The sequence below is a fragment of the Microcebus murinus genome, chromosome 4 (assembly GCF_040939455.1).
Source record: "Microcebus murinus isolate Inina chromosome 4, M.murinus_Inina_mat1.0, whole genome shotgun sequence".
In the NCBI taxonomy this organism is placed as follows: domain Eukaryota; kingdom Metazoa; phylum Chordata; class Mammalia; order Primates; family Cheirogaleidae; genus Microcebus; species Microcebus murinus.
In genome coordinates this window covers 28,244,848-28,257,684 of record NC_134107.1, presented here as the reverse complement: position 1 = coordinate 28,257,684, position 12,837 = coordinate 28,244,848, and the positions used below count along the sequence as shown (strand labels likewise).

The following is a 12,837-nucleotide window of genomic DNA, read 5'->3' as shown; positions in this document are numbered from 1 at the left end:
TTTTTAACCTTAAAAAAAATTGTTCTTTGACAACAAGCATCTGAGACAGTAGCCACTGATTCAACACTTTGAATGTTACAATGCTAATCCTTTATACCTGTTCTAAATCCTGTATATCTGTTATTTTACAATAAACTTGTGCAGTGGATATTTTATGGTTAATGAAACCAAGGCTCAAATGAGCTAAGCAGCCAAGCCTGGGGTAATCCCAGATCTTTCTTACCAGAAAACTTGCATTCCAAGCTATTCAGCCACACCCTCTACATGATCTATGGCATGGGAATCATTTGCTTAGAATAGTAAAAAAACCCCACAAAAACCACAGAAGCAACTCAGCAAATACACCCATTTTTCCTCTCAAAGAGAATATAACATGGGTTTCAAAAGAAATATGGGCATGGAACATATTTTCTACCCCCAATAGTTAACAGCTCTATAAAGTTACAGAAACTATGATTAACTCAGATTAACTCAGACAGGTAGTTCCTTTCCAACCCTTATTTTCCTACATTCCTAGGATAATTTTTTATCTTTTCACTGAAGCACTTTATTACTGATGATTATATAATTCAGGAAAATAGCAAAAAAGGATGTGTGAAAACTTTCTTTTGATGGAACACTGTAATTAATTAGAGCTTATGCATTAAGCAAAGGCTTACTTTGATGACAACAGAGTGGTTTTTATTGAGCTATATTTGCATTTCCAAATATATTGACCCTCTATTCATAATTTATGAAGTAAATCCACTTATAATTTAGCACTAAGCAGCTTTTAAATACAAAAAATAATATGTATGCACATAAAGTGACAAAAAGATCACCTGATATGTTCTTAAGATCTTAAAATAGCTGCTGAAATACTTTGAATATGATGAATATGGGTGGGGTGGAGTTGTATTTATCATTGTAAAATCTCTATTCCAAAAACTCAAATTGATTTTGTAAAAAACAAAATAAAAGCATAAAAATTCTCTGTAGTATGCTTCTTTCCCTATATTATTAATGTATCAAAATGATTGCTATTTTAATAACACTGGGAGTCTGAATACAATATTAATCAGTGGGTGAAAATTGCAACCCACATTTATTTAATAGATTAAGACAGGAAGTGGAATTTGATGTTTATGTACTACATATTTGAGATGTATAACATGCTTAAATATTCTACATGATGGAATTTGGCGAATTGTTCTCTTTCTATATAACCTAATATTCAGTAAGCAATCCTTGTATTCTAGTAAGGATGAGGTTTTTTAAAAAATGATAACAGGATTAGAACTGCAAGGGATCTTGAATATCATTTTCTCTGACTCCTGCATTTTACTCCTTAGGAACATGAGACCAAGTGACCAAGTGACTTTGTCCAGGTGAGTACTGTGTCCAAACAAGATATTCAGGGCCTGCACTTAGTGAGATCAACTTAAAAAAGAACAACACACTGACAAAACTGATCATATGTCAGATCCACTAAAATTATTTCAAAATAATTTGAGATAAAAATGTAGAGAAATAAAAATAGTATAATCAATTGATCATCAAAAACTATGCATTTAATCTCAGAGATTGATCTCATATCATGGCCCCTGTGTCAGTCAGGATTCTACCTTCTACCACAAAAACAGACTTTTTACATATAAATAATATAGGCACCCACACATATAATTAATTAGATCTTAAGCATCAAGCTGTAACTCTTGTTACAACAGAGTGTCTTCTAGTGAAGCATATTTGCATTTCCAAATATACTGTCATTCCTCACAATGTATGAGCCAAATCTATTTATGAATTAGCACTAAACACATTTTAAAAACTAGGAATATTTTATATATATTCAAAAAGTGAGAAATAATGACAAACTATATATGAAATATATGTGCAATACATGTATTTTATTGATTTTATTATGCTCACAGATATGCACAACCATCACCACAGCTAATTTTAGAACATTTTTCTTACCTCAAATAAAAATCCCATGTCATTTTGCTATCACCCCTATATTTCCTCATCTCCTCCAGGCCTAAGCAAACTCTAAGCTACTTTCTCCATATAATATTTGCCAATATATATTTCATATAAATGTAATCATATAATCTGTGGACTTCTGTGACTGTTTTCTTTCATTTAGCATAATATTTTCAAGGTTCAATTATGTTTTAACAAGTCTCAGCACTTCATTCTTTTTCATGGCTTAATAAATGCCATTATAGTGTATCAGTCAGGGTTCTACAGAGAAACAAAAATGATAAGATATATACTGTTTAGATATATATATATATATATATATATATATATATATAAGTATATATAGTTTATTTACAGGAATTAGCTAATATGAATATGGGGGTTGGCAAGTCCAATGGGTGTTTGTTTTATAATAATGTATAAAACAATAAATAATTTGATGTTATGAAATAGAAACAACAGTGTAATTCATAGCACTACCCATGCTTACCCGATTTGGAATCATGTTATGAGAGTATTTATACAGTCCAAGGCAGAGAGTCAAGCTCCATATAAGATCAATAAGAAGGCCGGGTGCGGTGGCTCACATCTGTAATCCTAGCACTCTGGGAGGCCAAGGCGGGTGGATTGCTCAAGGTCAGGAGTTCAAAACCAGCCTGAGCAAGAGCGAGACCCCGTCTCTACTATAAATAGAAAGAAATTAATTGGCCAACTAATATATAGAGAAAAAATTAGCTGGCCATGTTGGCGCATGCCTGTAGTCCCAGCTACTCAGGAGGCTGAGGTAGAAGGATCGCTTGAGCCCAGGAGTTTGAGGTTACTGTGAGCTAGGCTGATGCCATGGCACTCAATCTAGCCTGGGCAACAAAGTGAGACTCTGTCTCAAAAAAAAAAAAAAAAAAAAAAAAAAAAGATCAATAAGAATATCATGAAATCTAACTGAACTATTGGTTGAATAACTGTATATAGTATTAACTCAGGATATTTTTTTCCAAGAGAAAATGGCATTAGGATTTTTAGAGACTTGAATGTTGAAAATAGTCATCCAAGTTTCATGAGAAAAAATATTCTTTTATTTTTCCAGAGATTTTATTATGAGTACCCAAGGAATAAAGGCAAATTCAGAAAATATTGGTTAGCCCATCTGAAAGAGTCACACCTGTTATGATTGTCTGTGTCAATGGTCACTAAATAAAGTTAGCTTCGCCCAGTGTTAAAACACTTTACTCAGGTCATCTCAGAGACTCGCATAAGAACTGAGCTGAAATAAAATTGTGTATGTATATATGTATGCATGTGTGTACATATGTGCATGTACATGTCAAATATGCCATTGTACCTCACTCTGATAAGAATTCCTATCATTCCATGCACCAGCATCCTAACACTATCTTACTCAAATTTTGGCACATGCAACAGTTGAGGCTCTAAAGGTGTGGCAGATGCTTAAAAAACCAAACAGTGTTGATTATTTTTATCATAATGGATAACATAATCTCAGTTTTACAGGGGAGAAAACCAAGGCACAGAGGTTAAAGCAATTTTCCCAAAGTCACAGAGCTAGTACACAATGGTGATGACATCTCAAATCAGCCGTTCTAATTGCAGAATCTGTAATCATAACTGCCATACTATACTTACTCAAAACATTGTAAATCTTTTTTGGGGCATTAATATTATTCGAAGATTTGAGGGAATCACATTACTTTTATATTCAAAGAAGCAAAGATACATTATGGAGCAGAATGCAAAAAGCCTGTGAATTTTTAATATGAGAAAGGAGACTTCAAAGAATGTTTGTTCTAATATCTGGTTTGCTTCAGGTTAAGGCACTTGATCTCAAGGGGGTATACATTCACTATCCTGTGCCAACAGGAGCATTTCAGTGGAAAACATAAAAATTATTACATTACACAAAGTTTCTCTTGGCTGTGTGCTGAGCCTGTCAATATTTATAACTTTCTATCAGGGATGTGTTTGGACCAAACTCTTCATAACATGCAAAAATAAAAATGTATTGAAGGAACATAGAAACACATGATGACAGTTGCATTGGAATATTTTGCATTGTCTAAGTTGGTAATTTCACCTTCTCTACCAGAGTCTCAGTAATTTCACAAACTTCACTGGACCTAAAAGGAAATCACAACTACCAAAAGAACGGTAGAAATCCAGATTACAATCCCATTGAGGTATGCAGAGAGCTGAAATTTGGAGTCCTATGCGATCCTAAATTTGGCAGATGACACAAACATTGCTGTTAAAGCTTTGTGTTGTGAACTCTGTGGCTTGCACAAAACACATTTTCCCTCAGTTGAATGGAGAAGATTTTGTCTACTTGAAATTCCTTCTGCTGAAACTATAGACATATTCTGAATAATAAAGTTTGCCTTTTTTTTTTTAAATCCTCAATGTCTTTGATCATGTGTTTCTTCTTCCACTAGGAAGCCTGTTTACTTTAAAGAAAAGGAGAGAAACCTGATTAGAAAGAGCTAGTTAGAACTCTTGTAGAGATCTACAAAATATCACTGACCAATGTTATGCATTAAATGAGTCTTTGTTTGTATTCTCAGATAGAAAATGAATATATTGTACACTCGGAGGGTCACTATGCAGATGTTTTAACCTCTTTCAGTTTTCTCATTTGAAAATGGGTATATTAGTACATACATAACTTGGCGACATAAAATTTATATAATAAAACTTAAAAGGTAGTATTTGGTCATATGAATTCATTAAGTAAGTTTGAAGTATGTACATATTTATATGTAATTCAGCTCATACCAATGAAATGTTCCACATGACTATTAAGAAATTTATGAAGATATTGATCATTATGATCAAGCAGTAGCTATAGTGGTTATCTCAATAGCCTTTTAGTTACTTTGTTACAAACACCACTAAAAAATTAGCACCTACTATCTTACACACCCCAACCACTCAATCTTGTGTGTATCATCTCACTTTTACAAAAGATAATTATGACATTCAGGGAGTTTAAAAATTACTAAACATTATAGAGACTGTAATTCTTGGAGGATGGCTTTAAACCTGTGACAATGTGATTCCAATGTCGTTGTTTTTTCTAACAAAGTCTTTGTTTTTCTAACCTCCAATAGCTTGAGGTATAGGAAGCTTTTTCCTAGTCTTCTTGTATGATTAATCCACCATAAAATGTTCTCACTGGTGATGATATGGGTTAATACACCTATGACTAAGGCTATAGTCATACACATCCTAGAGCATAAGATTTTTTTTAATGAAAATGTAAATGAAACTGTCCCTAAGGTTTCTTGGTATCCTAGACAATAAAGAATAAGAAAAGATGGTTTATTTGACAGTTGATTGTAGGCTCAATGAATTACATATTATGGTATCATAGCTAATAAATCTACCATTTACATTTTCTAGATTTTTATGTTAGAGTAGTCAAACTAACAGTTTCATAATAGTTTTTAGACGTTTGTGAGTAACATGTTGGCAACTTTAGGTCTGCTTCAGACAGAAAACAGTGAGTCTGAATAGTGGCTTAAATATTTGAACTGACCTTTGGGGATGGGATCTTAATAGTAATTTTAATATTGATGATAATAAGAATGAGTTTTATAGAAAAGCATTATATTCTAGAAAATATGCTCATATATGCCATCTCATTTCTTTCTTCACACTCTTCTGAGGGAGGAAGAAAAAGTTTACTATGCTCATTTTAAAGATGAAGAAGCTGAGGCTCATAATATGAGATCATGTGCTCATAATCATAGGATTCTAAAATGGAAAAGCCTGTCTTCAGCTCATTGTTTTAGCTTTATTCAGTATAGTTCAGGACTATCTTGTGCCACACAAGATTTATATTCTTCTTTGAACAATAAATACACGTTCATGTGAGTTTTACATCACAGCACTGTTACCTACATCTTAGGTCATCGCCTGCATATTCAAGAAGAAAGAGACCATAGGGACATGTTACTATACAGAGTGGCAATCTGAGCAACTCAAATCTGGTTAGAAAGATACAGATAACTGACCTTTGTATGAAATGAATGTCATATAAGTCTTGCAACTGAAATAACTGATTGTAAGAGAACATTATTCTTTAAGCCCACAGATTCTCAGCTCTGGCTTTTTAGCTCCCCAGGTTTCCTTCAGTTACTTCAAGGATGAATAGATGTTTCAAGAATGAAGAAATATTTCAAAGCAAATACATATTTAAATTTTAAATTTTTCATATGTGTCATCATTATTTTCTTTGTGTGGAGCAAGAGAAGAAATGGAAATTCTTGCATTTAATGTCAGCATGAACAGTTTTGTGGGTAGAACTTTCCTGGCATCATGGAGTTATAGCATATATTAGCAAATCCTCCAAAATGCAAAATCAAGCTGAAAGTGGAAGAAGTAATACATGAAGTTTCTAATCCAGTAGCTATTGCACAAAAACAAAACAAAAGTTTCTGTTCACTTCTACATTGTGTCTCAGATGATCTCCTGCTTTATATGTCCACAGCTACTGCCAAATTTAAGCTGGATTTTGTTTTGTTTTTAATCTCTTAACTGTGCTATTTCAAGATACCCCTGATTTTTTCTTCCCTTCCTCTCTCTCTGTCTCTCTCCCCCTCCCTTCCTTCCTTCTTTTTCTCCTACACTTTCTTCTCCATCTCCACCTACTACTCCTCCTCTTTCTTCTTCTTATTCTTCAACATCTTAGGTAAAATTCTGTATTTTAACAGCTTCATTGAGGTATAATTGATACACAAGAATTGTACTCACCTATGGGTACCCATGATTTCATCACCACAATTATGGTAATATACATATCCAATACCCGTGAAGTTGCCTTGTGTCCTTATTTTTGTTTGTTTTTTTGTCTTGTGGTAAGAACATTTATAATTTGTTAAAAGATCTACTCTCTTAACAAATTTTAAATGTGCCATATGATATTGTTAACTATGGGTGTGATGTTTTATAGTAGGTCTCTAGAATTTATTCATCTAGAATAACTGAAACTTTAGGCTGATTGAACAAATCCCTAATTATTCCACCCCCTCAACCCCTGGCAACCACTATTATATTATCTGCTTCTATGAGTTTGACTATTATAGCTACCTCATATAACTGGAATCATAGACTATTGAACCTTCTATGACTGGCTTATTTCATTTAGTATAATATCCTCAAGGTTCATCCATCTTGGCTTCAATGCCAGAACATCCTTATTTTTTAAGCTGAGTAATATTCCATTGTATGCATATATAATAATTCTTTATCTGTTTATTCATCAATGGATACTTAGGTTGATTCCACGTCTTGGCTATTGTGATTAATGCTGCAATGAACATGAGAGAGAAGATATCATTATAAGGTGGTGATTTCAATTATTTTGGATATATACTCAGAAGTGGGATTACTGGATCACACTGTAATTCTATTTTTACCTTTTGAGGAACTCCGGTACTGTTTTCCATTGCTGATGTACCATTTTACATCTTAGCAGCAGTGTACAAGGGTTACCTTTTCTTGACATCCTTGCCAACACTGTTATCTTTTGTTTTCTTGCTAATAGCCATCTTAGCAAGTGTAAAGTAATATCTCATTATAATTTTGGTTTTAATTTCCTAATAATTATAAATTTTGAGCATCTTTTTATATACCTGCTACCCATTTGTATGTCTGTTTTGGAGAAATATTTTGTCCATTTTAAATTGGAATATTATTGTTATAGTACTTTTGGTGCCGAGTTGTAGGAGTTCTTAATATATTTTGGATATTAACTGCTTATCAGATACATGGCTTGAAGATATTTTCTCCCCTTCCATAGGATGCCTTTTAATTCTCTTGATTATTTCCTTTGCTGTGCAGAAGCTTTTTAATTTGAAGTAGACCCACTTAATCTATTTTGCTTTTGATGTCTGTGCTTTTGGCATCTTATCCAAGAAATCATTTCCTTGAGCAATGTCAAAAATATTTCCCATATGTTTTCTTTTAAGAGCTTTAGATTTTCAGGTCTTATGTTTAAATCTTTGAATCATTTTGAGTTAATATTTGTGTCTGGTATAAGGTAGGCATTCAATTTCATTTTATTTTTTGAGATGTGGATATTTTATTTTCCCACACAGTTTGTTGAAGAGATTATTGTTTCTCTATTGTGTATTTTGGCAGCCTTGTGAAAAATCAGTTGACCATATATGTGTGTGTCTATTTCCAGGCTCTTGATTTTGTTCCATTGGTCTATATGACTGTTTTTATGCTAGTTCCATACTGCTTTTATTTCTATAGTTTATTATATATTTTCAAATATAAACTGGAAATGTGATGCTTACAGTTTTGTTCTTCTTGTTTAAGATTGCATTGATGATTTGGAGGAATTTGTGATTTCATACACATTTTAGGGTTTTTTTTTGTTTGTTTCTACAAAAAATGCAATGGGGATTTTGATGGGAAGAGAACTGAACCTGCAGATCACTTTGGGTATTATGGAAATTTAACATATATTAAATCTTCAAAATCCATAAACACAGGATATCTTTCTATTTATTTGTATTTCTTTAATTTTCTTTTATGAATGTTTGTAGTTTTCATTATACAAATTTTTTCCTTCCATGGTTAAGTTTATTCCTAAATTATTTTTTTAATTTTTGATGCCATTATAAATGTTTGTTTAAAATTTCTTTTTGATTATTTGTTACTAATCTATAAAAATATTATTTATTTTTATATGTTGATCTTATATCTTGCAATTTTATTGAATTCATTTAAATTGTTCTAATACTGTTTGGTGGAGTCAAGGGATTTCAACAAATAGAATCACGTGATCTCAAAACAGAGATAATTTTACTTCTTCCTTTTTGATTTGAATTCCTTTCGTTTCTTTTGCTTGCCTAATTATTCTGGGTTGGACCTTCAATAGCATGTAGAACTGAATTGGTAAAAGTGTACATTATAGTCCTGTTACTGATCTGCCTTTATTATGGTGAGGTGATTCTTTCTACACCTAGATTTTTCAGTATTTTTATTATAAAATGGACTTGAATTTTGTCTGCTTCTATTGAAGTGATCTGAAATCACATCTTTGAACATGTTCCCATGTCAAAACCCTCAATGGCGTCCCATTGTAATAGAATGCAGAGGGAATCCTAATGTGAAATTACAGCCTTTTGTATAATCAGAATTTTTCCTCACAAGATCCCTTTAATTCCAATAGACTCTGGAGATTCATATTTGGTCTTGTTTTAGTTTCTTGCAAAAGTTGACATTGAGATAAAGGATCCAGCACAATTAAATTTGGGGGGAGTGTACATAAAAGATGGGCAGGAGAGAGAGGAAATAACACATTAAAGAAAAGACAGCAAGTAAATTAAGCATTTTTCAAAACAGTTATCACTGTGGGTAACAAGAGCTCAGTACCTTTGAAAATCTCTCTCTGGAACCATTGGAGACAGTACAAAGTTTTCATCAGAGTTACCCCATGCATGGGTGAGGAACCTGGGGTTCCCATTATATCATGAGCGGAGGGCTGCTCCCAGTGTTAAATCTGCAGTAGTTCCATTATTCTAGTGTCACAGTAAACAGCCCTCTGTGTGTAGAAGTGTGTGAAGGGATGTGGGTGGATTCTTGGCAGTATCTACGACAGTCTTTTACAGACTATTTACCATTCCCTGATTCTGCGCTTTTAATCCTTGCAGCTTTTGCTCGTGTTTAGAATGCCTTTCCACACAAGATACTCTTAGGAAACCTACCCCCATCAAAGGAAAGTTTCTTGTCAGAGTGCTATTCTCCCTACTCACCCTCACCAGGTGCCCTTTTTCACTAACAAAAACGTAATCCCCAACTCCCTATTCCACCATGGCACCAATAATCTCTTTTCTCTCAGTGACTTTCACTTACAAATAAATAACTTGGACATAATAAAGCAAACAAACATAAGAAGAATCTGAAAGACGGTTAAAAGAAGAAAAAGTGGCCTGTCTAGGGATTTCATTACTCGCTGAACAAAAAAGCAGTGAGTTCTCTGAGTTTCTTCATTGTCTTCCATATATTCCAGGTGCTGTAGATATTTACAACCTGGAACTGCCAACAAACATGCACACACACACACAAAAAAAATAGCTACAAGAAAAGCCAGATGCTCTTAGCTAAAATTATCAGGAAAAGAGTAGTTTGAAAATAAAACAACAAAAAATGTCTTTTGGCAATATCTGCTCTGCTCCAACCAGCCCAAAGGGAAAACTGTCTTTACCCCTATGCAATTTTATTAGGCCATGAGAGAAGTAGATCTTCCACCCCTCCTCATTTTATGAATACAGGCATTGTGATCCAATTACTCTGCCAATTTGTACCAACAGGAGAAGTGAGGACCTTACCTTCTATCTCCTTGTTATAATCAGATTGCAGTCTGATTCTGCTTCCTGAATAGTACATGTGACAGGGGTAATGGGTGTACTGATCAGGAGCTAATCTTCCATTTCATACATAATGGAAGCCAGAGTGCTTTGATTCTCTCACAAAGGTAGTGCCTTCTGGGTTCCAGGGTGAGCTAAGCCTCCACCTGCTCCATCTAGCAGCATCAAGACTGAAGAAGGCAGTACAAGTTGGGTTTAATAAGCTCTCTGTTTTCCCTACTCTTGGGATCAGCAAGGTTGAGTGAGCAGTTGAGCTTTGATAGGATTACAAACCTATGTAAACCACAAATGGGAAAAATCCAGAACAGTTAATTCTGAAAATTCTTTTAAGCAAACTTCTGAAAACTAAAGACCCAGGAAAAAATCTAGAAGTCAGCCAGAGGAAAATAAATCTTACCTATACAAACAAAATTAAAATGACAGCAATTTTCTCATTTGAAACCATGGGCTATGAAAGTAGCACAATATTTTTCAAGAGCTGAAAAAAAAAATACTGTCAACCACATATTCTATATCTAGAAAAAATACCCTTCAGAAATTCGGGGGAAGTCAAGACATTCTCAGATGAAAGAAAACTAAGAGAGTTTATTACTAGCAATCTTAAGGAATGGCTAAAGTAGGGTTTTAAAAAAGTGAATCCACATTCCTGTTCAATTGGATAATTATGTGTATTACTAATATATTCTGTCAAGTATCATATTTCATTATTTATTATTGTGTCTTTCCCAATAGTACATAGCATCTTAAACTTTGTTATGTCCCCAAAGTGCTAAGTACCACCTTTCTATGGTAGTCATTAGAGCTATTTGCCAAAGCTTTCTTTCTCCCTGTCTTTTGGGCACAATGTATTATTATTGTGGCTCATTTCAAGCTGGGTTTGACCATGTATCATTTAGCTATTGCTATGAAACCAACTGTCCCAAAATTAATGACTTAAAACAACTAGTTTATTTCATGATTACATGAAATAGCATTTTAGGCAGGACTCAGCTGGCTGGTCTTTTTAGTCTCTGATTCATATTTCTGTGCTCAGCTTCATGTTGGCTTTGTTGTTCTTTGCTTGGTTCCTTCACACTGCCGGGGTTTTGGCAGGGAAAATTGGACTTAATTATCTATGGTGCATATGATTTCTTATCTGCCATTGGACTACCTTGAGCTTGTTTGTGTAATTTTTTCAGGGTGAAATATTTAATGACTAATGACAAGCCCTCTGGTTCTCTTTTTCATTTTACCATGATGACTTACAATGTTTGTGATGATAGATATTCCATCAGCCTTACTCCAGAGGAATAGCACTGTAGAGAAATCTTCTAGTATAATTGAAAAATATACTTCTGGTCTTTCAGCAACTATTTTGTATTATTTTGTTATTGAGAGGCCATATGTGAGCCTAGCCTGATTCATGTTTTCATATAATAGGTTCCAGATAAATGTTTATTGAATTTGTGAATATTTATTTTTTGTATTAACTATTTCAGAAGGGCAGTCAAAGAAATTTGATTTACAGATAATACATAGATGCTTAATAGAACACAACATTGCAGGACTAAAACAAAGACATGATCAAAAAAGAATACCACTTAATTTATATTTTCAGAAGAAATCAAGGATGGACAATCAGGAGTTTGATGGCAGTCACCTTAAGAGAAAAAGGTCATATTCCCATTCCCAATGTTTGAAAAAGGGACAGTATTTAGACCCAGAAATACATGAATGAAGAACAGGTGGGTCCACTGTAGAGAAAATACTACAATACCTCAATGAGTATTCAAAATCATAATCCCTGCAGTTTTATACCAAAGAGACATATTTATTTTGGTAACTGTGTACTTATAAAAAGAAATATTTCAATGACTTGTTGGATTCAGGGTTCAAGTTGATATTGACATCAAGATCAGTATTAATTATGGTATTATGATTACTCTGGGATTTCTAAATTAATTCCTAACTAATGCTCCCACTACTGTACTTATCCCCATTAATTCTTCGTTTGACATCAGAGTTTCTTTTTAGATGAAACATATTATGTCATTATTCTGCTGAAAATCCTTCAATACCTTTACCTTTCCTAACAGCCCATTCTCAATGCTATTAATTGTTTCCTAAAGATCTGAATTTCTAACTGCTATAATTTTTCTTAAAGCTAAGAATTCTTTTTTAACATATATTTTAGTGCAGAATTGCTGTCACAAATTCTCTCAGTTACATTTTTATCTAAAAATATATTTGTTTCACATTCATTCTTAAAAGATATCTTTTTTTAGAATTCTATATCAATTATTTTTCTTTTAATACTTTAAAGATACCAGTCCAGTGTCTGCTGGATCCCATACTTTGTATTGAGAAGTCAGCGATCATATTATTGCCACATATACCCACTATGTAATTTCTGATTTCACTCTCACTATTTTCAGAATTTTCCATTTGTCTTGAGTTTTCAGCTGTTTCACCATGATGTTCTTAGATGTTTTTGTCTTCT

General features: G+C 33.4%; 1 long non-coding RNA gene across 1 annotated transcript in view; it reads left to right on the top strand.

Annotated features, from left to right (window-relative positions):
* LOC142870465 (uncharacterized) overlaps nt 1-8,278 on the top strand; it is a 118,594-nt gene extending 110,316 nt beyond the window's left edge. Inside the window, exons 2-3 of the long non-coding RNA XR_012918830.1 lie at nt 1,332-1,367; nt 7,253-8,278. This is a non-coding gene — a long non-coding RNA (uncharacterized LOC142870465). The remainder of the gene's footprint in view (nt 1-1,331; nt 1,368-7,252) is intronic.
* The last annotated feature ends 4,559 nt before the right edge of the window (nt 8,279-12,837 follow it).